Source organism: Hevea brasiliensis, chromosome 16 (assembly GCF_030052815.1).
Source record: "Hevea brasiliensis isolate MT/VB/25A 57/8 chromosome 16, ASM3005281v1, whole genome shotgun sequence".
Classification (NCBI taxonomy): Eukaryota; Viridiplantae; Streptophyta; class Magnoliopsida; order Malpighiales; family Euphorbiaceae; genus Hevea; species Hevea brasiliensis.
Window position 1 is genome coordinate 23,313,932 of NC_079508.1, and position 25,743 is coordinate 23,339,674.

Sequence of the window (25,743 nt, forward strand, 5' to 3'; positions counted from 1 at the left end):
AAACTACCAGGGTGTAGACAAATACCCGTACAAAAATTCTTCAATTATGCTCTTCTCTAATCAGAGTACTCGCTCAAGCTATGTCCATTTCACTATTTGCGATGCAAGTTAAAGCTATCACTGAGTATATAAATACTTAGTGGTGCACAATAAAGCATAAAATGCAAAATATAAAACATTTATGAACAAATCATCATTCAAAATTCTCATAATCGCATTTCACAATTTTTTTTCTCAAATCACATTTATAACAAATCATAATTTTCAAAGCTTAATATAGCACAACTTGATCAAACAATTCAATAAACAAAGTGTTGCCAAGCAATAACACAACTTAGGCCATGACACAAAATTTCCGAACATGTCGTGTATACATCACGACAAGGCATACTCACCCCACTAATCGAAATCAATGAGAGAGGTGGCTAGCTAGCTAATGAGTACTCATTCAAACTCTCCCCTCAGACTGGAAAGCTAGAGAGGGAGGAAAGTGATCAAATATCAAACTCACCCCACAAGCAGAGGAGGAACATATTAGTATTGCCATGCCAAGTGTGAATTAAAAACAATTTAAATCAAGTTATTCAATATTTTATACAATTCACAAATCATATTTCACTCTAAACTTTTCATTTACAAAGTAGGCAACACACTATTTTTCAAATAAGATTTTCAAAGCTATAACTAAATTCAAAACCATATTATTCAAATATTTCATACAAATCAATAAATAATTTTCATTCCAAATTTCCATTGTAGCAACATTCTCAAAATTCGTAATGAACAAAACACATTCACAATGTATAACAAATCAATTTCCATTATGAAAACTATAATTTAAAAATTTTTGTGCACAAACCTGACTTGAGTCGCCTCTAGGCCTTGACTCAGTCCCTTATACCTTTCGGGTCTTTTTCAGCTGAAACACAACAATTATAGTGTTTCAGTATCTTATTTCACAGTAAATCCAATAATTAATTCATAAATACTTAATTCTAGCCCAAATATGCTTAAACTAACATTCTTGGAAATTTTCATTTTAGAGTTACTATTCATTATACTATTCAAGTTAATTTGTTGACTTTCTAAGGCTTAATAGGTATGGGAATTCCAACTTCACCCACATATCACATTTTGGTCAATAAATTTGTTGGTTTTGGTTGTTTACTCAAATTCTAAGTCTTTTAGGCAAACTTGCAAATTTTTAGTTTTGGTGTCTTAAGTTGCACTATTCCATTGGTCATTTTACTGTTAGAATTTGGCAAAACTTTCTTCATAGAAAATGTTCCTTATTGTCTTAAGTTTATTCTCCTTTTTGAATAACTCCAATTGGAGTTTTGTAGCTCAAGTTATAGCCATTTGAACCATGGCCGCCGGATTGGACTCAACCCAGTTTTCTGGGCAAATTTTGGTTCTGGCAGTTTTAGGTCACCAAATTTGGGTGGCCAAATGACTTGGTTAATGACATAATTTGGATTTGTGTTCTTCATGAAAGTTTTAGTTCTATATCTCATCTGTCCACTGGTAAAATATCAGGTCATTTGGACCTGCCTAGCTCAAGTTATGGCCAAATGAACAAACACTGTTCATTTGGTCAGTTTGTATAGGTACAGACTGAGATTTTCCAAGTTTGGTCAATTTGTTCACTAGGTTTTGGTCACTTTTTGGGCATGCTTCCGAAATGAAAATGGTGTCATTTAGTGTCTATTTTAATTCCCAATTGGTCTCATACTAATTGGACTTGTAAAATTTCATTTTTGGTCCCTCAAAGGTAACTTGGTCTTGCTGCTAGCAGCATGACCACACTCAATCTGAATTTGGCCTTAACTCCAACCATTCCAACACACTTCATTTGGTCACCATTGACCATTTCTCACTTCAAATTAGGTCCAAGACATCATTTATAAGTTTCTCACATTTTTGTCTCTAAACTCTAATTTCCAAAACCCTAATTCACAAACTCTTGCATTTAGCTACTTTCAAAGCCTTTAATCATAACCATTCAACTAATTAAAGTTCATATACCCATTCAAATAAATCAAACCATGTAAATCACCCTCCCCTTCATGCTGGTCAAATTTCAGTCATGGTCCCTCAATAAATTTTTCTTTTCATTTCTTTAGTTTCTGAGCTCATTTAAAATAACTAAACATGCATTTGAAGTAGAAAATTAAAAGTTAGCATACTAACCTTTCTTAGAACTTCAATTCCTTCAAATCTCTATCTTTTGTATTTCTTTCCTCTTTCAATCTTCTTCTCAAGTGATAAAACAAGCTCTAATAAGGTTTTTATGGAAGCTATTAAGGTTTAGTGAAGAATTTCAAGCTTGAGTGCAAGCTTTAATGGAGGACCATTCATAGAGATGGGAGGGAGAAGTGGATTGGCAATGAAGATAAGGAAGAAGACCTTTATTTCTTTTTCTTTTCTTTTCTTTTCTTTTCTTTTTATCTTATGGAAGACCATATATTCCAATTAAATAAAATTTTAATTAAAATACTTATGGCATCATGCATGATGTCTTGCATGATGTCATCTCTCTTCACTTTTTCCATTTTCTCTTTTTTTTTTCTATTAGTTCTTTAATATAATTCCCGACTCCAAAATTTTCTTTTCTCCGATTTTATTTAACAGTTAGGTTAGGAGACAGCTTTCAGGGTCAATTGACCAAATTGGCCCTCACCGGTTTAACCCTGTTTACAAATAATTCAATATTTCTTCTGGATCCCTGACCTAATTGTTTGATTGGCTTAACAACCTTTTTCCTTGATTTTCTCTTTTCCACTGTGTTTGTAATGGTACTAAGGACCGCAGCGTCACATTTTACTATTTGAAATTTTAGTTTGAATCGACTTCGCAGTCGTTCCCAAGAAGGTCACCCATCGCTGTGACTCTCGGCTCGTTTAACTTCTTATTTTATGTTTTTCTTATTTATACTTAACTAATTGAAAATTACTAATTATTTGTGTTTATGGCTTATCTAGTTGTCTTAAGTATGGTTCCAATCCCCTTAATTGTCCAGACTAACACCGGTCACCAGAATAGTGAAATATACCAGGCTATGTAAATAGGGGTGTTACATAACTGTTGTGCACAAACCTCTGCAAACTGTCTCTTGGCTCTGACTCAGTGTTTCCTTCCCCTTCCCTGAGTCTTTGCTAACTGAGAAACACATTTTGAAGTGTTTCAGTACTTATTTAAACTGTCTCTAACGATAATGCTTAATAATTAATTTATTGAATTCTATTATTTCGTTAGTCAACCTAAGATATCGACCCTTGATGCATTCTAGGTGAATTAGATTTTAATGTTACCAATATGTCACATTTGTAGCCTTTTAGTATTGGTACATGTTACCAAATTTATTTCCATATATATTGTGTTTTATTGCAATTTGTCGGATCCCAGTATACTGATTTGACCTAGTTGGATGACCTAGTTCCCTCGGTTTTCGAGTTTTGGTCAAAACTACAAACTTGTAGGTCTATGTCTTATTGCATGCAGGGCAAAATTTCAGGTCATTCTGAGTTGTGTAGATGAAGTTATGGTCATTTTACTATTACTGGTCAGAATGTACCAAAATAGTCAATTTAGGTCATTTTTAGGTCACTTTTGTTTCGGCCAATTTTTGCACCCGAAATTATTAACTAGTAGATTCCATCTTGATCAACACCTACCTCCATATATAACTAGTAGGAGCCAACACATGCCCATATACCCATACACAATACAAGTATGAAAGCAGTATCAAACTCAAACCACGTATATACAAGATAACTGTGCTATCTCTGGTCTAAAGATCATATGCACTGATATAATTTATAACAATACATTGACAAGAGTAAACTCCATGTGCTTGTCATAAGTGTCACTGGTTCGGCCTACCTATCATGTATAAGTGCCTATCATGTTTGTTATATGGCATGAGACTCACCATTCCATCTTATTTATATCTCATATAAATAACTTAAGAACAAACATGAATACAATCTTTCTGGATAATTTATGTCCTTATTATGAAGTATCCTCGATTGTGAACCTATTTATGATACTTTGTACTAGAAATACTATCACTCGTATTCTTAACAACTTAAGAATAAAATTTCTAACAAAATATCAATGGACCTTTTCTATTACACATAAATATATTATGTAAACAGAAAAGTGAAAATGCTTTTTATTAGTAAAAGATGTACAAGATACATACTAAATGATATGCTCTAGAGCATACTACTAACAATCTCCCACTAGCACTAGAGCCATTCATTACAATATCTTAGACCCATCTTCTCAAGATGTCGGTCTAACTGTACTTGTGATAAAGGCTTAGTGAATGGATCAGCTAGATTTTCAGCTGATGCTATTTTCTGCATGGCTATATCGCCTTGCCCAACTATTTCTCTGATGATGTGGTAGCGCCTTTCTATGTGTTTGGATTTCTAGTGAGACTGGGGTTTCTTATATCCAAACAGCTTCTTTTACAGCATTTTATGCAGCAATAAACTCAGCCTTTGTAGTGGAATCTGCAGTCATACTCTGTTTGGAACTCTTCCAACTGACTACACCTCCATTAAATATGAACACATATCCAGGGGTAGACTTTCTATCATCAATATTTGATTGGAAATTAGAATCAGTATAACCATCCAATTGCAAGTCTCCACCTCCATATATCAAGAATAAATCCTTAGCTCTTCTCAAGTACTTAAGGATATTCTTGACAGTTATCCAGTGTTCCAAACCTGGATTGGATTGATACCTGCTAGTCAAACTAAAAGCATATGCGATATCCAGCCTAGTACACAACATTGCATACATCAAACTTCCAATAGCCGAAGCTTATGGAATCCTGGCCATTTTATCTCTTTCTTCAGGTGTCTTAGGAGACATCTCTTTAGAAAGGTGGATACCATGTCTCACTGGTAACAATCCTCTCTTGGAATCAAGCATGTTAAACCTCTTTAACACCTTTTCCAAGTATAGACTTTGGGATAAACCAATTATTCTTTTTGCTCTATCTCTATAGATGTGAATCCCAAGATTATAGGTTGCCTCCCCTAAGTCTTTCATGGAGAATGTATTTGACAACCATAACTTTACAGTTGTCAACATACCTGTGTCATTACCCATCAACGGTATGTCATCCACATATAAGACAAGGAAAGTGATAGCACTATCACTAACCTTCTTATATACACATGGCTCATCCTCCTTTTTAATAAAACCAAATGATTTAATGGCTTCATCAAAATGGATGTTCCAACTCCTTGAAGCTTGTTTTAACCCATAAATGGATCGCTTTAGCTTGCATACCTTGGAACCATCTTGGGATTCAAAACCCCTAGGTTGTTTCATGAAAATGTTTTCTTTAATATATCCATTGAGAAAAGCTGTTTTGACATCCATCTGCCAAATCTCATAATCACAGTATGCAATTATTGCTAATAGAATCCTAATTGATTTAAGCATGGCAACAGGTGAGAAAGTCTCCTCATAGTCGATTCCTTGCCTTTGGCGAAACCCTTTCGCTACTAGCCTTGCCTTATAGGTCTCTACCTTTCTATCAGAACTAGTTTTCTTTTTGAAAACTCATTTGTTCCCTATAGGTATAATACCTTCAGGTGGGTCAACAAGATCCCAAACTTGATTCTTATACATGGAATCAATCTTGGATTTTATAGCATCAATCCATTTTGAACAGTCTATATCTGATATAGCTTCTTCATAGGTAAGTGGATCATCTCCATGATCTACTTCTTCATGAGTAGACAACTCTTGTTCTTCTTCATGAAGGAAACCATATCTCACTGGTGGGTGAGATACCCTGGTTGTTCTACGAGGAATAGCTGTAGATGTTTCATCAATGGGTGTAGGTTGACTAGATGGATCTATATCAATCTGATCTATTGGTTGGTCATAATTCTCCAATTCTAACTCTATTTGCCTTCTTTTGCCTCCTTCTTGAACAAACTGTCGTTCAAGAAATGTGGCATCTCTACTCACCACAACCTTTTGTGATGTAGGCAAATAAAAACAATATCCAAAACTATCTTTTGGATATCCAACAAATCGACCCTTTTCTGATCTGGTTTCCAATTTATCAGTGTTCAACTTTTTGATATAAGCTGAACAACCCCAAATCTTAACATGCTTAAGACTTGGTTTTCTTCCATGCCATATCTCATAAGGTGTGGAAGATACTGATTTTGATGGAATCCTATTCAGAATATACAAAGCTGATTCTAATGCAAATCCCCAAAAGGAGATTTGTATATCAGTATAGCTTATCATACTACGTACCATATCCAATAGGGTACGATTTCTCCTTTCAGATACACCATTCTGCTGTGGCGTCCCTGGAGGAGCCAGTTGGGAAACAATGCTGTGCTTTCTCATGTATTCATCAAATTCAGTACTCAAATATTCAACTTCACGATCTGATCGAAGAGCTTTAATACTCTTTCCTGTTTGATTTTCTACTTCAGATTTAAATTCTTTGAACTTTTCAAAGGATTCGTGTTTGTATTTCATTAAATACAAATACCCAAACCTTGATTTATCATCAGTAAAGGTAATAAAGTAATGAAAACCGCCTCTAGCCATTTCCTTAAATGGACCACATACATTACTATGTATTAGCTCCAAAATATTTTAATCCCTTAGCCCTTATCCAACAAAGGGTGATCTAGTCATTTTGCTCTAAAGGCAAGATTCACATGTTGGAGCAGGCTCAGAGCCTAATGAGGATATAATCCCTATTTTCTCCAGTTTTTCAATCCTATCTTCTGTAGCATGACATAACCTTAAGTGCCAAATATATTTTGAACTTGAGTTGGTTTTCACCATGGCATTACATTCATTTAGATCACTTGCATTCATTTTATGTTTGTCATTATTATCCAAATAATAAAGATCATCATTCATATAACCCGAACCAATATATTTATTTCCAAAATAAATATTGCAAACATCATCTGTGAATTGAATTTTATAGCCATTTCTAGTTAAATTAGATATAGAAATGATGTTCTTAAAAGCATCAGGTACATATAAAAAGATTATCCAAACACAAAATATGTCCAAACATATAAAAAGATTTAGATCATATGGCTAAAGCTTCAACAGTTGAGCCATTACCAATCCGGACTCTAACATCTCGAGAATGCAAGCTGCTATTATTTGCTAGTTCCTACATATCATAAGAAATGTGAGAGCTGGCACCAGTATCTAAAACCCAAGTTGTAGATGAACTATGAGTATCATCAGAATCTAAATAACAAGATATGGATATACCTTCCAAAGGTGTATCCTTCTTGCTCTTCAGAGAAGCAAGATACTCTGGGCAGTTCCTTTTCCAGTGCCCATCCTTCTGGCAGTGGAAACACTTTCCTTTGCCTCTATCAGCTTTAGTCTTCCCTTTCTGTTTAGCTAGGAATCTGAGGTTTCTTTTTATTATTGCCCTTCTTCTTGTTGGACTTTCCAGTAGAAAAAGATGCAATCAAAGCTACCTCTTTTTCTTAATTGCCTGGCATATTCTTTTGGGCAATAACCAGCATGTTGAGTAAACTAGCCAAGGTGCATTCCTGTTTAGTCATATGGAAATTTGTCACAAAATTCCCAAAAGACTCAAGAAGGGACTGAAGGATCAAATCCGTCTGTAGTTGGAAATCCATGTTGAAGTCAAGATGTTCCAAGTGCTCAATCAGCCGAATCATCTTGTGGACATGATCCCCAAAATTCTGTCCCTCATACATCCTCATGCGAAACAGCTATTTAGATATCTCATACCTAACATTCCTGCTGTGCTCACCATGCAACTCTTGTAGGTGAAGGAGGATCTCATTCGAACTCTACATGTTTTCATGCTGCTTCTGTAACTCATTCCTCATAGAAGCAAGCATGTAACACTTAGCTCTCATATCATGCTCCTTCCTCTTGTCCAAAGTTTCATGTTCCTTTGGAGTGGCCTCTGGAGGTAAGGGACCAGGAACATCTGAGTCTAGAACATATCCTATATGTTCAAGGTTCAGGACAAGTTTCAAATTTCTTAGCCAATCAGAGAGATTAGGTCCTGTCAACCTATTGCGATCAAGTATGCTTGCAAGGATATTGGATGGTGGTGGTTGTTCTGTACTCATTATTATCAGAAAATTAACTACAGAAAATAACCATATTAATTAGTAAATGAATCATGTAATTAACCAAAATGGTTATGGTCTTTTTATCACACCCTAGCCCTCCGTAAGGTATAACATGATCCCGTAGTATACCTAATGAATTACCAACTTTATCTACTAATATTCCATTAAATACACTGCAAGGGATTTTAAACCTTTTCTTACTTCTTTTACAGTGGTGAGAACTATTTATAGGTGTTAAAAAAATTTTTAACTGAAGTGAGACCAGATAACACATTTGAAGAATTAATAAGTTCTGTAAAAATTTTGGCAGAGTGCCATCTATATTTTGAATAAAATAGTTCTTCAAAAACCTGTAAAAAGTACTTCCAATATTTTGTTCAATCCCCAAACTCCAATATCCAATCAACACAATAAGTTTCTCAATATTTATCAACTCAAATCCATAATAATTTTTCAGTGTTTTCAAAAGCTGAGATAAAAGATATATATCACAATATTTACAAGCCAAAATAATTTACAAATTTAGTTTACATCTTGAATGTACAATTTTAATTTACAACTGCTCAAAACCAAGAACAATATATACATACGGTGAATATACATTACAATACAAAATGCAAAATATGGTATACTCAATATACCCGATAAACTCTCTATGTAGCACTAGCAGCCTAATCTGCTGCCCTGTCAGTCTGTCTACCTGCGACAGCAATGAAAAGCTATCGCTGAGCCAATGTCTCAGTGGTGAACAACATTAAGAAAATGCAATTTAAAATCATAAGCCATAAATCATATAAACAGTGGATACTTAAAAATCATAGTTAAATTCAAAAGACAATGAATGTCATAAAGAATTTAAACTCCCTTTCACAATATCACAATAAATCTCAATAAATCACACGCACAACTTAATCATGGTTCCATAGTCCAATTCGTCCCAAAAGCCGATGGCTAGTGAGGAATAACATAGCTAGCTAGCAAAAATATGAGTACTCATTTTATTCGTCCTCAACAGGCACACACCTCAACACTTCAGCCAGAGAGGGAATTCAAAGTCAATTCGTCCCACTAGATAAGCTAGCGAGGAATTCAATCAATATACATGATAGCTATGGTTTCAAACCATTTACAATGTTTTTCAAGCAATAAGTATCCATCAAATATACATTCAAACAATTTTCCACAATTTAAAACAATAACATACAAATAGTCATAATTTATTTCAACTGAAAAATTCAAAAGAAATAACTATTGTGCACAAACCTCTGATAAATTTCTCTTGGCCTTGACTCAGTGTTTCCTTCCCCTTCCCTGAGTCTTTGCTAACTTAAACACACAATTTGAAGCCTTTCAGTACTCGTTTAAACTGTCTCTAACAATAAGGCTTAATAATTAATTTATTGAATTCTATTATTTTCCTTAGTCAACCTAAAATGTTGACCCTCGATGCACTCTAGGTGAATTAGGTTTAATGTTACTAATATGTCACATTTTATAGCCATTTAGTGTTGGTATATGTTACCAATTTCATTTCTAAGTGTATTGTATTTTATTGCAATATACCGGATTTCAATGTAATATTTTGACCTAGCCGGACGACCTAGTTCCCTGGATTTTCGGGTTTTAGTCCAAACTACAAACTTGTAGGTCTATGTCTTATTGCACACAGGGCAAAATTTTAGGTCATTCTGAGTTGTGTAGACCAAGTTATGGTCAATTTACCAATGCTGGACAGAATGCACCAAAATGGTAACTTTTGGTCATTTTTAGGTCACTTTTAGTTCGGCCAGTTTTGGTACCTGAACTTGTACAAGCTATTTGGCTTGGTTTTGGCTATTTTTAGGCTTTGGTGTCTCTATAAGAATTGTAGATCTATGTCTAATCTATTCATGGTAAAAATTTCAAGTCATTTTGACCTGTTTTGAGTAAGTTATGGTCAAAATACTAACTGCTGCTCAAATGGTAAATTTTCAAGCTTTCAAGTCACTAATCCGGATTTGGTCATTTTTCAAGTCACCTTTTAGGTAGAATTTAGGTAAGCTTCCTTCATAAAATTTGGCATATTTTGTGCCTAGTTTCACCTCTAATTGGTCTCATACTAGTTGAAGTCACACACTTAAGGTTCTAAGCTAAAACGTACACTGCCCTGCTACACATTCTTCATCACATACCAATGACACATTCTATACTTACCAAGCTAATCCTTTCATGCCAATTCTGGTTTGTACCATAACATTAACACACTTTACATTACATTTTGATCATTTTGGGTAGCTTGTATCCACTCTTAACATACACATTATAACTTAGAATTTTCAAAGTCCAATTACAATAAATTAACTACATGAACATACCTCATTTACATGTCCAAATCCAAACAATTATTCACATATACATGCTGCCACCATAAGCAACATAATTCAACAAACCAAACCATGAAACAACACATTTCTAACTAAACTTTAAGGTTGCCAAATCACCTCATGAACACTTCTCCTTTAAATTTGCTTTCAAGCTTCCAAAATCAAGTGCCCTATCACACATACACTTAGTATACATTATCCAAATTATTTATATACACATAAACACTTACATCAACATCTTAACAACCATTTACATGCAAGGACAAGCTATTCACGGTGAGTTCTTGTGGCTACTGAAATGGCTCAACTCCACTAATTCATCAAACATAAAAAATTCTTCCATAAATCAACTCCTTACAACATCCACTCAAAGTTTAAGGAAGCAAGATTGAAAAATACTCAGTTACCACTTTCGAAGCTTGATCAATACCTCACCAAAACTTATCTTTCTTGCTCCAAGTATGCTGCCCAAGGTGTGTGGACAAGGTTTAGTGAAGGAACCTAGTGGAAAAAGTGACTTAACTAAGGTTCCATGGAGCTCACCATGGACGGCTATGGAGTTTTCTCTCAAGTTGATTTCGGCTGGATGTCCCAAGGCTAAAGATGACAGAATTTTCTATCCAAAGGCTAATTAAAAGTCCACTTAGGTGATGTTAGTGGAGCACTAATGAAGTTTATGATTTGTTTAATCTAAGTTTTCCATAATTCCCACATTTTCCTCATATCTTTTAACATTTAGATTATGTACCACCATCTTAATTTTTCATGACATTTTCAAAGTGTAATATCATTTATTTTTAATAGACATTTATACTTCAATAGACATTTATTTAACTCTTAAAAATATTTTCCAAGGTTCCCCGTGGTCCAGGGCTAGTCAACGGTCCACGTCGCAACTTCCCGGTGCGGTCAACCATCGCTATGGTTTTCGGCTCGTTTAACTTGGTTACATTTCATTGCTATTATTTTTCCTTTGTTTTTCTTGTATTTTCCTTTCTTGTATTTCATTATTTTATGTCTCCTCATTACTTTTAAATGTAGTTCTAGGCATCCTAACTGTTCAGACAACACTGGTCACCAAAATAGTAGAATGGTCCTCACCGAACATAGGGGTGTTACACTTTTAATCAAATTGGTCCTCCCACTAACTTAGCGAATCCTACACTTCTAAAGTAGAAAATGGAAATCCTAGTTGGATGGATTTCTAGTGGGTGATTGAATTCTTATAATTCTATTGATCATCCTCAGGTACATCCATTATTGGAATTACAATAAACTATAAGTGAGCAACTCCTTGCCCATCACATCTCATGTGAGGTTCAATCCTTTACCTAGCCCCTAATGCTCAAAATCTCAGGTACATCCATTATTGACTTATCTTGCATTAGTTAAGTTGATCCCATTGAGCCAGTAATTGTGCAAATAATGTTAATGTCCTCACGTACATCCAATATTGGCCACCAAACCATTTACATATTTACAACATCTCATGCTTAACAATTATTCTTAAGAAAATCTCTTAAATTAATTGCATCTTATGCAACAATTTAAAATTTCTTAAAATAATTACCCCAATGGAGGGCCCATAATATAATTACTTTAATTATAGTATTTCCAACTTAATCATTTGTTTAGAAGATTTTATTGTCATCCTAATTACTATTAAGGTCTCACTTTGCACATTATCCATTTAGCATGCATATATAATATAATTGCATACATTCCCATACATCTTATGCATTCATGGATAAATAGTAAATATGATATGATCATGGACTTTCTAAGGGATTCAATTCTGAGCCACTAAGAATTGAATCAGGGCATTTCTAGATGCATTTCATTCATTCATTTTACAAGAGTTGCTGAAGGAGTACATAATCAACACATGATCTTGAATTCCTCCCACTGGTCCCACCAATGCTCTTGACCTCCTTGAACTTCTTGTAATCCAATTACATAGTAATCCTTGGCATACCAAGGCGAATTTACAAGAACTTAAATAAATGAAATTACAATCCAAAATTATTACAACCTTAATAATACATGCCCAAAATAAATTAAAATAAATTAATTAATTTATAATCCCAAAGAAACATAAAAGAAATAAATCCAATCACATTGGTCTTTTATAGTCCATGATCATCCATCATGCATATCACCATTTAACAATTAAATAAAACATACATACTTAAATTAAATTGAATATCTCATATCCAACTTAAAAATCCAGATTTGAATATAATTCAAATAAATTTAAAAATTCAGATTTGAATCACATTCAAATAAATTTAAAAATTCATATTTGAATCACATTCAAACAACCTTAAAAATTCATATTTGAATCACATTCAAACAATTTTTAAAAAATCAGATTTGAATCACATTCAAATAATTTTTTAAAAATTCAGATTTGAATACTATTCAAATAACTTTAAAAATTCAGATTTGAATATGATTCAAACAACTTTAAAAATTCATATTTGAATCACATTCACACAACTTTTTAAATTAAGATTTGAATCACATTCAAACAATTTTTAAAATTCTGATTTGAATCAAAATTTAATTGTGTGATTAAAACTCTAATTAAACAATTTAATTAGACATAGGATAGGCCTTAGATCATACAACAATTGCAGAATTTAAAACCAAACCTTGCGCCACCCATGAAGCCCAAAGATGGCGCACCATTGATGGTAAGATCAAGCATGCCGCCACACTTCTTTATCTAACTAGCAATGGATCTATCATCTCATGATTATTCCACACAATTAAATCATATAATCAACAATCTAAATGGCAAATATAGTAGCTCTAATACCAAATGAAGGAGCGGAAGCATGAAAAACACAAGTTTATATCATTGAATTTAAAAATTTTCATCTAGGGTCACATGCATAATGCAAGATTTATTTTTATCTATTTGATTTCAATGATAAACAACATATTAATACTCTTTTAATATGTTTTTGGATCTTTATTTGCCATTTAAGATTTTAGAATTAATCAGATTAATTTTAGAACCCTAGATTAAATCAAGAATAAACACACTAACCTCTTGAGGCATTGCAGCGTATTTGTACCTTTGGGATGCATCTTTAGGATACCAAATGTTGTCTCTCTAGCTGGTTCACACCAAGTTCACCTATGGTAGCCCTTAAACAGCTTCTAAAACTTTTTCTATTAATTAGAAAATCAAGTTTTGCCTTTTAAGAGATTAAAGATGTAAACAGGACACTATAAACAATTTCTAGTATTTTTAATTCAAGAGATTGTTTGCTAATCTCTTGAAATTGATGAGAGATGAAGAAGAATAAAGAATGGGAGCCTCAAGGGTGGTGACACAAAGGAGGCAGCAGCTGATTGTTATTTTTCTTTTTCATAACAACACTTATATAGCTAGGTCACCACTTAAAACCCTTGCCACATGTCACCTTCTGATTGGCTCTATGTTTATTTGACCCAATCACATTGTGCCAAGTGTCAAACCTATATTTAATCTTAATTTTAATCACCTTACATGATTAAAAGACATTTGGCACGCTTATGTGTAGTGCCATGTGTCACCATCTCATGGTGCCACATGTCACCCTGTGAAATGACCAAAATGCCCCTGTGTCTTAATTTTGAGTTCTCAACCCAAAAAAATTATTTCTCTTCTTCTAATCAATTTATATCAAATATTAATTAATTAATTAATCTCTATTGATTAATTTCTCATTAATTAAATTCATATTTAAATACTTTAAATATAAATTTAATTTTTACTATACATCCAATAACCTAGATTTGGTTTCAAGTTATGTTAGGGACTTTGCAATCTAATTGCAAATCTAACCTATTTAATTAATCAATTAAACTCTTTAATTAATTAATTAAATCATATTTAATTTGGCGATTACTTGTGTATGTGTGTGACTTACCAGGCTCATCACTAATTGGCAACGAGACATGATATCAACTCTTAATATCATCAGAACTCTTTCTTACCATAAATGATTTCTCTAAATCATTTTATGCACCTTATAGACCATGGTTAACACCTAACATAGCATGCCATGGCCACCCAATTAGTAATAAGGTTTACCTTAAATAAACCTATAATCATATGTTACCATAAACTAGAATCTCTCTGTTACAAAATCCCAACTCAAGCTGGAGTCATGGTTTATGTCAAACCGCATTTGCTATGAATATTATGTTCTCTTTTAATTCCAGTTCTTGATTAAAAGATTTTCTCATCAGAAACTCTTTTCTAATTAAATCTATCTGTCTTGGCCAGGAACTTGAAACATCAAGAACAATTAAATGAACATAGGATTTTATCCCTATTTACTTAGATGAACAGATTCCATCTTGATCAATACCTACCTCCATATATAACTAGTAGGAGCCAAAACATGCCCATATACTCATACATAGTACAAGTATGAAAGCAGTATCAAACTCAAACCACCTATATACAAGATAACTATGCTATCTCAGGTCTAAAGATTATATGCATTGATATTATTTATGACAATACATTGACAAGAGTAAACTCCATGTGCTTGTCATAAGTGTCATTGGTTCGGCCTACTTATTATGTATAAGTGCCTATCATATTTGTTATATGGCATGAGACTCACCATTCTATCTTATTTATATCTCATATAAATAACTTGGGAACAAATATGAATACAATCTTTCTGGATAAGTCATGTCCTTATTATGAAGTATCCTCGATTGTGAACCTATTTATGATACTTTGTACTAGAAATACTATCACTCATATTCTTAACAACTTAAGAATAGAATTTCTAAGAAAATATCAATGGACCTTTTTCTATTACACATAAATATATTATGTAAATGGAAAAGTAAAAATGCCTTTTATTAATAAAAGATGTACAAGATACATACTAAATGATATGCTCTAGGGCATACTACTAATAGCCTCTTGGCCTTTACTCACTTTCTCTTTATCCTTTCCAGTGTCTTTTTATATTGAAACACACAATTTAAAGTGTTTCAGTATTCCATTAAATTACTTATAATAAGTGTGATACCCCTTACCCGTCTATAGTGTAGCTGACCAAGATATGCCACACAATGTACCGGAACACCATAACTTATCCCGTTGATATTTATCCATTCTTAATTTATTTATTTATAGTTATTAAGTAAAATTTATGAAATTGATCTCATTTAGATCATTTATTGAAATTATAAATTAATTTGCGATTCCAAAAATTTTATAGAAAATTTGGCAGAGTGCCGACTAAAAATGGAGAAAATAGTTCTTCAAAACCTGTAGAAAACACTTCCAATAATTTTTCAAATCACAACTCCAATTATCACATCAATTTTCAACAATTTCTCAATAATTCCTCCATTTGTCATTCATTCATTTCTCATCATCATCATGCTCAAATCATAAATAAATACTCATATGTTATTTATAAACACAAAGTTACAAATACTTACATTAATTCAAAATTATATTACATAGGTTTCAAATATACATGATAAAATAAGAGTTTAATTACAAAACGTACAAAAATCACAAAATACAAAATGGGACCTAGTGTCCTACCAATGCACTGTAGCCTGAGAGGTGACTCTGACACTATGCAGATCTATGGCCTCACCCAGTCTGTGGTCTGCTGGGCTCTCTATCAGTCTCTCCAGAACCTATGCGTGGCAAAAGCAACGCGCTAAGTAATACTACTTAGTAGTGCCAATAATAAAATAAAAAGAACTAAAATGATGTAAGCATGCAGAGTGTATGCATGTTTTTCAAACGGACAATTTCTGGTACTTATTTGTAGTATTATTCATTTGGTACTTTTTATCCCAATAATTTAATTAAAATTTATAAATATTATTTTTGGTTGCCCAAGTAACATATACTCGGTGACTGGACTGGATAAACAGGCAAACTGACACTGGGTACCAAATACCTCGGGCCGTCACACCATCAGTCACAATGTGTCTTCTAGTGTGCAACAGAACAACTAATGAGTTGTAATAAATATTAGGCATAAGGCCAAGCATTACAATAATATCAGAATGGCTAAAAGCCATAAAATCACCGAATGGCCACTTAAGCTATAAATCACAGAATGGCATGATGCCATATGCAGTACTGCTATCAGAATCCTATTGGCAAGCCAACCTATCCAACTCAATCTTACTAGGTCTACTAGGGCATATTACAAAGTTCTTGATTAAATTTTTGTGTTTAACATGTAATGTTACTATTCATTTTACCATTTAAGTCAAAATATTGACTTTTCCATGCATCATAGTTACATGAGTTCTAATCACATGAAATTACCACATTTTGGTTCCCAAAAGTGTTGGTATTAGTTGCCAATCAATACTTCAAACCAATAGGAAATAAATAAAAAATTTCAGTTTTGGGTGCTAGAGTTTACTGTTCTATTAGGCAATTCTACAGTAAGAATTTGGCCAAATGTTCTGAATCAAAGTTATTTCTTATTGTGTCTAGTTACATTTCCCTTTTTGAATCACTCTATTTGGAGTTTTCTAACTCAAGATATGCTGATTTGAACAAAGCTGGCCGGATTAGTATTTACACAGAATTTCTGGGCAGAATTTCATTCTACCAGATTTGGTAGCTCAAATCTGGCTACCAATTTCATTTGGTTAAGTCCAGAATTTGAGTTTGTGTTTTGCATGAAAGTTGTTCTAAATTGTCTAAGCTTTTCATTGATATAAATTGCAGGTCAATTGGACCCTTCTACACTGAGTTATGACCAAATGAATGAACACTGTTCATTTGGTCATTTTGCCCAAGCAGAATGTGTGTTACCCAGATTTGGTCAATCTTTAGAACATCCTAAGTTTGTTTTCTGGACAGGATTCCTTCATCAAAGTTGTGCCATTATATGTCTAATTCCATTTCCAATTGGCCTTGCACCAATTGAACCTACACAACTCAAGTTATAGCTGCCAAACTTGCTAGACTCACATCTAGCCCTGCAGATCCTATGAGGCAGCATACCCAACCTCAAATCCAAAGCCATAATTCACTTCAATTCCTCATCATACACAGCCAAATGGTCACTAATTTACCATTAGAACTTCCATTCACCAACACATGAAAAAAACCCTAGGTTTTCCCCAAATCCTAACTCCACAATTCCAATTGGCTCAAACAACATACAATTAAGTGTTCTAATCATCAAATTCATGTTCAATGGCATCAATTCACAATTATAATTCACTTGAATCATTGAAACCCTATGGTATCTCAAGGCTGCCAAAATTTGAAGGATTTTAAACATGCACAATTTGTTTAATGATGCCTACACAAAATTTAAAAGGTTTAATTGATGCTAACCTTGTTGTGTGCCAACCCAAGCTTGACAAACTCCTTTATTTTCACTTCTTTTTTCTGCCTAAATATTGCTCTAATGGTGATGACCAATTTTTGTGAAGGGATGATAGGGTTTTATGGTGGGATAAAAGGGGAAATCAAGCTCACAAGGGAGCTTTAATGGAGGTTAAGAGAGAAGAGAGAGAGGCTGCCGAATTATGGAAGAAGAATAATAGAAATTTTATTTCATTTTTACCTCTTTTCTTTCCTTTTTAATTAGTTTAAGAGTGCTTGTTGAAATGCCATTGGTGGAAGCCTTTTTACTGACATCATAATGATGTCATAATTCAAGTTTTCGTGCATTTTCTTTTCTTTTCTTTTCTACCTATTTTCAATTCATTTTTTAGCAATATTTATTCACATTTTATGTCATGTAAATTATTTATTTAACTGGACAAGTTAGTCGAAAATCATCTCTGAATACAAAATGACCAAAATGCTCTCCGTTTGGCTTATTGAGCCAAAATCATCTGTACCGATCTAAAAATTTTTCTAAACATTTTCTTGGCATTCTAATGACATCAAAACCTTAATGACTCTTCTCTGGAGTCCCAAAAATTATTTCACGAATTTTTCCCATGGGTTTAGGGCTTCTAATTATGAAAATAGCAACTTTCCGTCTGGTTACCCATCGCTAGGGCACCGGCTCATTTAACTTAGTTATATTTTATTTCTAAAATTTTTCTTAGAATTTTCTTACTATTATTTGAGTTATTTATGACTCCTCACTCTAGTCTAAATATTTTTCCAGACGTTCTAGCTGCAGATCGACATCGGTCACCAGAACAGTAGAATCTATGGAATTGCTACAGTGAGGGTGTTACAACTCTTCCCCTCTAATTTAAATTTCATCCTCAAAATTTACCTGATGCAAATAGTTGAGAGAACTGTTGCCTCATCATCTCTTCACTTTCCCAGGTTGCCTCTTTGGTGTTGTGGTGCCTCCAAAGCACTTTCACCAGTGGAATTTATTTGTTCCTCAATTCGTTTACTTCCCGAGCCAGGATCCGTATGAGTTCTTCTTCATATGTCAAGTCCGGTTGAATTTCAATCTCTTCCATGGAGATGACATGTGAAGGGTCTGAGCGGTATCTTCTCAGCATAGATACGTGAAACACATTGTGGATCTTGTCCAGCTCTGGTGGTAAAGCTTGCCTATAGGCCACTGGACCCACGTGCTCATTGACTTCATATGGGTCAATGAATCCAGGGCTCAACTTACTCTTTCTACCAAACCTCAGTACCTTCTTCCACGGTGACACCTTGAGGAATACTTTGCCGCTAACTGCATATTCTATCTCTTTTCTCTTCAGGCCGACATAAGATTTTTTGTCTGTCTGAGGTAACCTTTACATTGCCTTTGATTAACTTTACTTTATCCTCAGTCTGTTTTACCAGGTCTGGCCCTACCAAGTTAGCTTCACCCAATTCAGTCCAACAAACTGGGGTTCTACATTTCCTTCCATACAGTGCTTCATACGGGGCCATTTGAATGCTAGCTTGATAGCTATTGTTGTATGCAAATTCTACTAGTAGGAAGTATCTATCCCAACTTCCCTCAAACTCGATGACACAACTTCTCAGCATATCCTCAAGGACCTAACATATATTTCATATTATTATTATCATTTCAGTTCAATAGTTATATTAATTCAATTGGTTTCAATGTTTACCTGGAGTACTCTTTCTGATTGCCCATCCGTCTGAAGATGAAAAGCTGTGCTAAAGTGGAGTTGTGTGCCCAAGGATTCTTGCAACTTCTTCCAAAATCTCGATGTAAACCTTGGGTCTCGATCAGATATGATGGAAAGTGAAATTCCATGCAGTCTAACTATCTCACTGATATATAATTCTACTAGCTTCTCCAGTGAGTAGTCATTCCTAACTGGCAGAAAGTGTGCTGACTTCGTTAATTTGTCCACTATCACCCATACTGCATCATACTTCTTCTGAGTGAAAGGTAGACCACTTACAAAATCCATAGTGACTCGGTCCCATTTCCATTCAAGTATGCTTATAGGCTTTAGCAACCCTAATGGAACTTGATGTTCTACTTTGACTTGCTGACATGTCAAGCATCTAGTTACATAGTCAGCTATGTCCTTCTTCATACCAGGCCACCAGTAGTGAGGTTTCAGATCATGGTACATTTTTGTGCTTCCTGAGTGCATAGCATAAGCACTAGTGTGTGCCTCTTTCAGAATACTGGTCTTCAATTCCCCATCATTTGGCACACATACTCTTCCTTTGTAGTACAGGCACATGTTTGCTTTTATCACATAGTCAGTTTCCTTCCCTTCTGGGATTTTACCCATAATAGCCATTAGCTTCTCATCTATCTTCTGCCCATCTAGAATCTGCTGTAACAGGTTTGGCTTCACTTGCATCTCAGCCAAAATAGCTCCATCTTGAGCTAAGGATAGACGAGCATTCAAAGATCTTAAGGTTACAATGGATTTTTTGCTTAAGGCATCAACAACTACATTTGCCTTCCTAGGGTGGTAGTCCTTCAGGAACTCAATCCATCACCTCTGTCTAAGGTTGAGCTACTTCTGGATTGGCAAGTATTTTAGACTTTTGTGGTCTGTGTAAATGTAGCACTTTTCACCATACAAGTAGTGCCTCTATATCTTCAGTGCGAAGATAATTGCTACAAGTTCTAGATCATGGGTATGGTAGTTCTGTTCAGTGGCCTTAGTTGCCTGGAAGCATAGGTGACCACTTTCTTCTCCTGCATCAATACAGACCCTAGCCCATTATGTGAGGCATCACTATAGATCATAAAGTCCTTCCCTGACACTGGCTGTGTTAATACTGGTGCCTCTATCAACATAGCCTTCAATTTCTCAAAACTAGCCTGACACTTGTCATTCCACTCAAATCTAACATTCTTATGTAACAACTTAGTCATTAGAGCAGCTATTAGAGAGAACCCCTTCACAAATCTCTTGTAATACCTAGCTAACCCCAAAAAGCTTCTGACCTCAGTTGTATTTCTGGGAGGCTTCCATTCCATCACTACTTCTATCTTCTTGGGATCCACTTTAATCCCATCGGCTGACACTATGTGTCCAAGGAATGCAATTTCACTTAACCAGAAGTTACACTTGGACAGCTTAGCATACAACTTCTTTTCTCTCAGGGTTTATAGAATAATCCACAAATGTTCATCATGTTCTTCCCTGGTCTTGGAATACACCAAAATATCATCTATAAAGACCATTACGAACCGATCTAGATATGGATGGAAGATAAGGTTCATAAGATCCATGAATGCTGCTGGTGCATTTGTTAAGCCAAAGGGCATCACCAGGAGCTCATAATGCCCATACCGGGTCCTGAATGCAGTCTTTGACACATCTGCATCCTTTACCCTCAGCTGATGATACCCTGATTTGGTCAATTTTTAGAACATCCTAAGTTTGTTTTCTAGACAGGTTTCCTTCATCAAAATTGTGCCATTATATGTCTAATTCCATGTACAATTGGCCTTGCACCAATTGAACCTACACAACTCAAGTTATAGCTATCCAAACTTGCTAGACTCACATCCAGCCTTGCAGGTCCTATGAGGCAGCATACCCAATCTCAAATATAAATACATAATTCACTTCAATTCCTCATCATACATAGCCAAATGGTCACTAATTGACCATTAGAACTTCCATTCACCAACACATGAACAAAACCCTAGGTTTTCCCCAAACCCTAACTCCACAATTCCAATTGGCTCAAACAACATACAATTAAGTGTTCTAATCATCAAATTCATGTTCAATGGTATCAATTCACAATTATAATTCATTTGAATCATTGAAAACCTATGGTATCTCAAGGCTATCGAAATTTGAAGGATTTCAAACATGTATAATTTGTTTAATTTCTGTCAAATTCATACTCAATTTACACTCCTAATGATGCCTACACAAAATTTAAAAGGTTTAATTGACACTAACCTTGTTGTGTGCTAACCCAAGCTTGAAAAACTCCTTTATTTTCACTTCTTTTTGCTGCCCAAGTATTGCTCTAATGGTGAAGACCAATTTTTGTGAAGGAATGATAGGGTTTTATGATGGGATAAAGGGGGAAATCAAGCTCATAAGGGAGCTTTAATGGAGGTTAAAAGAGAAGAGAGAGAGGCTGCCGAATTATGGAAGAAGAAGAACATAAATTTTATTTCATTTTTACCTCTTTTCTTTCCTTTTTAATTAGTTTAAGAGTGCTTGTTAAAATGCTATTGGTGGAAGCCTTTTTAATGACATCATAATGATGTCATAATTCAAGTTTTCATGCATTTTGTTTTCTACCCATTTTTAATTTAATTTTTAGCAATATTTATTCATATTTTATGTCATATAAATTATTTATTTGGCCAAAAATAATATGTAAAGACGATATGACCAAAATGCCCTCTGTTTGGCTTATTGAGCCAAAATCGTCTGTCCCAATCTAAAAATTTTTCTAAGCATTTTCTTGGCATTCTAATACCACCAAAACCTTAATGACTCTTCTCTGGAGTCCCAAAAATTATTTCACGAATTATTCCCTCGGGTTTAGGGCTTCTAACTGTGAAAACAACAACTTCCCGTTAGGTTACCCATCGTTAAGGTATCGGCTCATTTAACTTGGTTGTATTTTATTTCTAAAATTTTTCTTAGATTTTTCTTACTATTATTTGAGTTATTTATAACTCCTCACTCTAGTCTAAATATTTTTCCAAACGTTCTAGCTGTCTGAATCGACATCGATTACCAGAACAGTAGAATGTACGAAATTGCTATAGTGAGGGTGTTACAATAAGAAATTCCAATAATTAAATTTTTGCATGCTTAATATACCCACTACGCTTTATAAAGTTTTGTTCCTTTACATTTTTGGTTATGGTGGTACTATTCATTACACTATTCATGTCAAAAAGTTGACTTTTACATCTTTAATAGGCATGTTAATTCTAAGTGCACCCACATACCATATTTTTTGTCATAATTATGTCGGCATTAATTGCCAATCTAAATTCAAAGCTTATTGGGAGAAATTTCAAAAATTTAGATGTAGTCTCCGAAGTTTACAGTTCCATTGGCCTTTTCTACAGTTGGAATTTGGCTAAATTTCCTTCATCAATGTTGTTCCTTAGTATGCTTAGTTTAATGTCACTTTTGAATCACTCCATTTGGAGTTTTGTAGCTCAAGTTATGGCCATTTAACCATAACTGGTCAGATTGACCAAAACCCAGAAATTCTGGGCACATTAGGGTTCTGGCAAATTTGAGGACCAAATTTTGGGTGGCAAATTGACTAGGTTATAGCAAGAATTTGGGTTTGTGTTCTTCATAAAAGTTGTTCTACTATGTCATATCTTCTTAATGGTTCAAAAATCAGGTCATTTGAACCTTTCTACACCAAGTTATGACCATTTGAACAAGTACTGTTCATATGATCAATTCTGTACAGGGGCAAGGTACCTAATCCAGATTGAATCAATTTTTAGACCAACTTGTGGTCAGTTTTAGGGCAGGGTTTCTGCATGAAAATTGTTGCATTATGTCTTAATTTTCATTTCCAATTGGTGTAACACCAATTAGAGCAACAGAATTTCAATTATGGTCATTTAAATGGACCATGGTCAGGCTGTCTAGATTGGGCATTATACATTCACCATTCAATCTCACTTTAAAGCATTCAATCACACTCCAAATGACACCAATTGACCTATTTAAACCTCAATTAGGTCAATTGCCAGCAATTCCTCGAATCCATAATTTCTCCCCCAAATTTCTAATTGCCATAAATCCTAATTTTACTAATTAGCATAATTCATTAAATCAAATTGTACAAGGCTTACTTACATGCTCCATCAAGCATGAATATCCCTTTAATTCTAACAAATTTCATCAAACCCTAATTAATCACATGCTCGCTGAATTCTCTATGGTTCCTTATCTTCTCATTTTGTTTCAATTTTCACCAATTCTAAATCAACTTAAGTGTCCAAAGATAAATTTAAAGAGAGAATTAGGAAAACCTTCACTAACCTCTTGTGTAGTTTTTCTATCTTCACTTTCCCACTTCCTTCTTGAATTTTCCTATAACACCCTCCCTGCAACAATTCCGTACATTCTACTGTTCTGGTGACCTGTGTCGATCCGGACAGCTAGAACGTCTGGAAAAAATATCTAGACTAAAGTGAGGAGTCACAAATAACTCAAATAATAATAAGAAAAATTTAGGAAAAATTTTAGAAATAAAATGCAACCAAGTTAAATGAGCCAGTGCCCTAGTGATGGGTAACCCAATGGGAAGTTGTGGTCTTCGCAACTAGAAGCCTTAAACCTGGGAGAAAATTCATAAAATAATTTTTGAGACTCCAGAGAAGAGTCATTTAGGTTTCTATGGCATTAGAATGCCAAGAAAAGGTTTAGAAAAATTTTTCGATAGGTATAAATGATTTTGGCTTAATAAGCCAAACAGAGGGCATTTTGGTCATTTCGTCTTTAGAGATGATTTTTGCTGACTTGTCCAGTTAAGTAATAATTATTATGAAATAAAATGTGAATAAATATTTGTCACACCCTACCCCTCTGTAAGGCATAACATGATCCCGTAGTATACCTAATGAATTACCAACTCCGTCTACTAATAATCCATTAAATACACTACAAGGGATTTTAAAAACTTTTCTTACTTCTTTTACAGTGGTGAGCACTATTTACAGGTGTTAAAAACTTTTGTGAACTGAAGTGAAACAGCTAACTCATTTAGATTATTTGGAATTTCTGTAAAAATTTTGGCAGAGTGCCATCTGTATTTTGGATAAAACAGTTCTTCAGAAAACCTGTGAAAAACACTTCAATAAATTTCCAAATCTCAACTTCAACATTTTTCTCAACCCAACACAGTTCTCAAGTCAATTTCACAGTAATTTTTCAAGGACTGAGATAGAGGAAATATAATGTAATTTTTACAAGTCAAAATGTCTCATAATTTACTTTACCACTCCAATGTACAATTTTAATTTACAACTGCTCAAAACCAATAACAATATGTACATACAGTGAACATACATTACATTACAAAATACAAAATACTGGTATACTTATTATACCCGGTAGTCTCTCGCTGGAGGTACTAGCAGCCTAATCTGCTGCCCTGTCTATCTGTCTACCTGCGACAGCAATAAAAAGCTATCGCTGAGATAATGTCTCAGTGGTGCACAACTTTAACTAAATACAAATTTAAATCACAATCCATAATTCAAATAAATAGTGGATACTTAAAAACCATAGTTAAATTCAAGACAATACTGTCATAAGGAATTTAACACAATATCACAATAAATCTCAATAATCAAAACATAGTTAAATTCAGAAGACAGTGAATGTCAATAAGAATTTAAATTCCATTTCACAAATTATCAAATCGCATAACAACACAATTTAGTCAAATAATTTAAGAATACAATGTTGCCAATTCATTCACAACTTAAGCCATGACACATATTTCCGATCAATGCCACGTTGTACACCACGACAAAGCAATCACAACCCCACTAATCGAAATCAATGAGGAAGGGAGCTAGCTATATAATGAGTACTCATCCGATCACCTCAACTGGTAAACTAGAGAGGGAGAAAAATAAACGATCATGACTCCATAAATGGAGAAGAAAAATAAACGATCACAACCCCATAAATGGAGAAGTAATGATACGATACTGTCATGCTAAGTGTGAACACAAAATCAATTCCAAACATTTTATTCAAATGATTCGTGAGAATCCAATAAATTTCCAAAGTTATAATTTCATTCACAAAATGGCAACACAATTCATAATTATCTTTAATTTCCACAAAAACCATTT